The sequence below is a fragment of the Myxine glutinosa genome, chromosome 1, assembly GCF_964187855.1.
Source record: "Myxine glutinosa chromosome 1, kmMyxGlut1.1, whole genome shotgun sequence".
NCBI lineage: Eukaryota > Metazoa > Chordata > Myxini > Myxiniformes > Myxinidae > Myxine > Myxine glutinosa.
The window spans coordinates 197,574,080-197,580,204 of NC_136261.1; positions in this window are offsets into that span (position 1 = coordinate 197,574,080).

Sequence of the window (6,125 nt, forward strand, 5' to 3'; positions counted from 1 at the left end):
CGGGGGCTGACAGGATTGTCGAGAGGTACGCACAGAGAGGTGTCTATCCTGCGTTTGAATCCCGATCTAGATATAAATGATCGGCCCGGTGTTTCACAGGCACGGTGATTCATAAATGTGTGCGGCGTCCCTCGGATGGACATTAATTTGGCGGCATTAGTTGGCGGATGTTAAAGATCCCACGATGTCCTTCACGAGGAACATGCGACCTATCGCCAGCGCCATGGTCAAATACCTGCCCCAACCTGCAGAGGGCATATTGCATCAGCGGCACAACCTTTCCCCCAGCCAGTGACGCTACCCCGCAGCCTTATGCTGCATACGGAAGAAGTCCAATTCCTGTGTCTTCCTATCTCACGTCTGTCTGTCTCGCCCTCTCTCCGTGTCTGCATATCTCGCTCGCTCTCTCCAGTCTGTCTCGCTCGCTCTCTCCTGTCTGTCTCGCCCTCTCTCCTGTCTGTCTCGCGCCCTCTCTCCTGTCTGTCTCGCTCACTCTCTCCTGCCTGTCTCGCCCTCTCTCCTGTCTGTCTCGCTCACTCTCTCCTGTCTGTCTCGCGCCCTCTCTCCTGTCTGTCTCGCGTCCTCTCTCCTGTCTGTCTCACGCCCTCTCTCCTGTCTGTCTCGCTCACTCTCTCCTGCCTGTCTCGCCCTCTCTCCTGTCTGTCTCGCTCACTCTCTCCTGTCTGACTCGCGCCCTCTCTCCTGTCTGTCTCGCTCACTCTCTCCTGTCTGTCTCGCTCACTCTCTCCTGTCTGTCTCGCCCTCTCTCCTGTCTGTCTCGCTCACTCTCTCCTGTCTGTCTCGCGCCCTCTCTCCTGTCTGTCTCGCGCCCTCTCTCCTGTCTGTCTCGTGCCCTCTCTCCTGTCTGTCTCGCGCCCTCTCTCCTGTCTGACTCGCGCCCTCTCTCCTGTCTGACTCGCGCCCTCTCTCCTGTCTGTCTCGCTCACTCTCTCCTGCCTGTCTCGCTCACTCTCTCCTGTCTGTCTCGCTCACTCTCTCCTGTCTGTCTCGCTCACTCTCTCCTGTCTGACTTGCGCCCTCTCTCCTGTCTGTCTCGCGCCCTCTCTCCTGTCTGTCTCGCTCACTCTCTCCTGCCTGTCTCGCTCACTCTCTCCTGTCTGTCTCGCGCCCTCTCTCCTGTCTGTCTCGCGCGCTCTCTCCTGTCTGTCTCGCGCCCTCTCTCCTGTCTGTCTCGCTCACTCTCTCCTGTCTGTCTCGCTCACTCTCTGCTGTCTGTCTCGCGCCCTCTCTCCTGTCTGTCTCGCGCCCTCTCTCCTGTCTGTCTCGCGCCCTCTCTCCTGTCTGTCTCGCGCCCTCTCTCCTGTCTGTCTCGCGCCCTCTCTCCTGTCTGTCTTGCTCACTCTCTCCTGTCTGTCTGTCTCGCTCACTCTCTCCTATCTCTCTGTCTCGCTCACTCTCTCCTGTCTCTCTGTCTCGCTCACTCTCTCCTGTCTGTCTGTCTCGCTCACTCTCTCCTGTCTGTCTGTCTCGTTCACTCTCTCCGGTCTGTCTGTCACGCTCACTCTCTCCTGTCTGTCTCGCTTTCGCTCTCCCCCCTGTCTATCTGTCTGCCTGCCTGGCTCTCGCTCTGTCAAATTTGCTCTTCCACGTCTCTTCGCCTGTCTTTCTCTCGTTGTCTGCCTGTCGGTTTCGAACTGTCCGCCTGTATTTCTCTCGAACTGTCTGCCTGTATTCATCTCGCTCTGTCTGCCTGTCTGGCTCTTGCTGTCTGGCGTTCACTCTGTCCGCCTATCTGGCCCCCTGAGCCCGCCTGTCTCGCTTTCCCATCTTCGCCTGTCTCGCTTTCGCCATCTCCGCCTGTCTCGTTTTCGCCATCTCCGCCTGTCTCGTTTTCGCCATCTCCGCCTGTCTCGTTTTAGCAATCTCCGCCTGTCTCGCTTTCACCATCTCCGCCTGTCTCGCTTTCACCATCTCCGCCTGTCTCACTTTCACCATCTCCGCCTGTCTCGCCTTTGCCATCTCCGCCTGTCTCGCCTTCACAATCTCCGCCTGTCTCGCTTTCACCATCTCCGCCTGTCTCGCTTTCGCCATCTCCACCTGTCTTGCCTTTGCCATCTCCGCCTGTCACGCTTTCGCCATCTCTGCCTGTCTCGCCTTTGCCATCTCCGCCTGTCTCGCTTTCGCCATCTCCGCCTGTCTCGCTCTCACCGTCTCCGCTTGTCTCGCTCTCACCGTCTCCGCCTGTCTCGCTCTTGCCATCTCCGCCTGTCTCGCTCTCGCCATCTCCACCTGTCTCGCTCTCGCCATCTCCGCCTGTCTCGCTTTCGCCATCTCCGCCTGTCTTGCTTTCGCCATCCCCGCCTGTCTCGCTTTCACCATCTCCGCCTGTCTCGCTTTCACCATCTCCGCCTGTCTCGCTTTCACAAACTCCGCCTGTCTTGCTTTCGCCATCTCCGCCTGTCCTGCTTTCGCCATCTCCGCCTGTCTCGCTTTCGCCATCTCCGCCTGTCTCGCTTTTGCCATCTCCGCCTGTCTCACTTTCGCCATCTTTGCCTGTTTCACTTTCGCCCTCTGCACCATTCTCACTTTCGCTCTGTCCGCCTGTCTTGCTTTCGCTCTGTCCACCTGTCTCGCTTACGATCTCTCCGCCTGTCTCGCTTTCAATCTCTCCGCCTGTCTTGCTTTCACCATCTCTGCCTGTCTCGCTTTCACCATTTCCACCTGTCTCGCTTTCGCCATCTCCGCCTGTCTCGCTTTCACCATTTCCACCTGTCTCGCTTTCGCCATCTCCGCCTGTCTCGCTTTCGCCCTCTCCACCTGTCTCGCTTTCAATCTCTCCGCCTGTCTCACTTTCGCCATTTCCACCTGCCTCACTTTCGCCATCTCCGCCTGTCTCGCTTTCGCCATCTCCGCCTGTCTCGCTTTCGCCATCTCCACCTGTCTCGCTTTCACCAACACCGCCTGTCTCGCTTTCGCTCTGTCCGCCTGTCTCGCTTTCACTCTGTCCACCTGTCTCACTTTCGATCTCTTCACCTGTCTCGCTTTCGCCATCTCTGCCTGTCTCGCTTTCTCTCCATTCTCCACGCGTATGTCACTCTCACTTCATTCTCTGACCTGCCTTACTTTCGCTCTTTGTCTCCCCGCCTGTCTCGTTGCGTGTGCATGCGCGAGAATCTCGCTGTCCCCATGTCTCTTTCTTTGTCTCTGTCTCTGTCTCTCTCTGTCTCTGTGTGTGTGTGTGTGTGTGTGTGTTTGCCTGTCTCTTCTCTCACTCGCCTGTCTGACTGTCTGTCTCTGCTGCTTTGGGAAACTTCACTGACTAATCTAATGGATCCCAGTTGGAGAACTGCATGGTCCTGGTCTTTCAATCTGTTCTTCAGTTATAAATTCAGTTAATTGTTACCTCCGCCGCCGAGGGTGGATGGAGTTTATATGTTTTCATCCCTGTCTATTTGTTTGTGAACAGGATATCTCAAAAAGTTGTAGACGGATTCAGACGAAATTTGGTCGAGAGGTTGAGTATGTGACAAGGACGAAAGTTTCGGATTATTATTATTATTTTTTAGTGATTCTAATTATCACTTCTTATTCTCCTTCCATTGATTGGTGAATTAAATGTGACATCGATGATGGCATGTGGGTCAACTAAATAAAGTAACCCTCGTGCGATGTGGGATCATCAGGAAACAGACTTCGGCAAGAGCCTTGAATATGAAAGCTTTTTCTCATTCGAGATGCCATTAAGGCAGAAACACGAGGTCATGAATTTCAGGGTCAAGGTGCAAGTGTATTGTGTGCACAAGCTTAACCACAACTTTAGTGTGTGTGTCTCGCTTTGCCATCATGTTTAGATCGTTTTTGTTTTTTTAATCGTACGGTACTTTTTTGAAAGATCTAGATTCTAGAACCTTGTCCCACAGAGAAACAGTAATTGTACCTTGTAAGAGCAGGCATATTGCACTTCTGCCAATATGTAGATTCATTGCTTTGACAATCTTTTTTGGGGGGTTTTGCATGGTCTGGTGTATTGTATTTGGACTAAAGTGGTTTCTTACTAGTGTAGCAGCATAGCAAACCTGTTGTGCATTTTGTGATACAAGCACCAAATTTGGTACACTAGTAGACTATCATATTATGAAAAGATCTGGATATTGGGCCATCTCAGATTCAGAGATTTGATTTTTGCAAGATTTCGATTCGATTGGGATCGAAGAGAACACCTTCTTCGTCTTCTGTACAGTGAAGTTGCCAGCCCTGAATTCTCTGGCTACATCTGGGTGCTTCATTGGGAGTGCAACCGTGTCCCTCAGGTGAACAGGGACCCACCTGGCATAGTGTGTGTGGTCTAAGGCATGGAACCATGGGACCAGTTCCGTCAGGGCATCAAGGTACGTCGTGAATGAAGCCTGCCGCAGAGAACGCACGTAGACCAGTACCAACATCTCTAGTTCCAGCACAGTTGCCCAGTACTGAAAGTTGGGAATGTCTTCTCCTCTCTGGTGACACCAGTCTTCGAACTCAGGCAGGTCTTCTGCATCATCAGCATATGTCATACAGTGGCGTTCATACGCACGGTGTTGCAGGATGTGCAGTGCCGCTGCAGTGATTTGATGAGCTCTTGTGCGGGTGACGTGGGCAGCTCGTAGGAAGGAGTCGGCCGTCCCTGGCGTTGCAATCTCAGCTTGCAAAATCTGCAAATCTTGCAAAAATCAAATCTCTGAATCTGAGATGGCCCAATATCCAGATCTTTTCATAATATGATAGTCTACTAGTGTGCCAAATTTGGTGCTTGTATCACAAAATGCACAATTCTTTTGAATATTTGGGCTAAGCCGCCCCACTATCTATCTATAATTCCAGTAATCTCTGTATGTCTGTATGTCTGTGACCGCTGTTTCTCGACAACCACGGGTCCGATATACTTGAAACTTGCCAGGTATATTGCTGGGGACCCGAGGATGTGCCTTTTCAAGGTTTCATATTAATCGGACAAGTAGTTACCGAGCTATGTCCAAAAAACGATTCAACCAATCAGAGAGCAGCGAGTTATCACGTGTGCCGAACGTGGCGAACAGACTCTGCCTCGGACGGCACATTTGAGAGCGTATTCATTTATTTCACGTTGGCAAACTATGTTGCCGCTATGTTGGCGTTAAACTATGTTTTAAAACTAATTAAAACTAATTTGCGATTCTTTCGCTTTCCTGCGCGTTTGTGCACGCTATGGCGATTTCTTTACCAAACTCCGCAAGCCGTTCGCTTTGGACCAAACCATTTCATGTAAATAGAGGGGGGGGGGATTGTCACCGTACTCGCAAGCCGTTCGCTTTGGACCAAACCATTTCATGTAAATAGAGGGGGGGGATTGTCACCGTACTCGCAAGCCGTTCGCTTTGGACCAAACCATTTCATGTAAATAGAGGGGGGGGGGATATAATTTTAGATATATATATAGTACGGGCATGCCCTAGTACCTCTAAATCTGACTGTGGCATTATGACTTTCAAACCAGTCTTTATAAAATAGTACGTAATGCTTCCTCGCTTCACAGTCATAATCCGGAGGGTAGGACAGGATAAACCCTGTGGGCTGGCAAACTGGCATGCCCAAGTTTCCCAACTGATTGCAGCAATTAAGGTCACAAAATGGCGTCGGCGTATCGATAGTGTGCCCCAGGAAGTGACGTCACTTCTCCCCAGCAATCAGGTCGGTGTTGTCTCGATTATTAGTTTGCATGTATGTGCGTGATTTGTGTCGCAGCTTATCTATGAGTTTTAGACAACATAAATAAATAAAATCGATGTTGTCTATAATTTATAGTGGAAGGTGTTTTGGTTTATTTATTTATAAAGGTGTTTCTCAACAGAGACACTGCTCCAAGACTGTAGCATCAACATGTTGACTCGAAAACTGCCCCGCTGGACCCCGTTCCCCCTTCCTCGCCATTCGCGATGTTATTGTTAACCAACCAGCCCTATGCATTCCTTAAACCTCCATGGTTGGAGATGGGACAGCTGCTTTGCAGGACAAGGCTCCTGCAGGAGGCAGGTTTGTCTTCACACCTTCACTTGGAAATTGGAGGTAAACCTGGCTTTTGGATGCACACATGATAGTTTATCTATCCTCTCTTACATTGTACAATGGGTGATCAGTAAGTCGTGGAT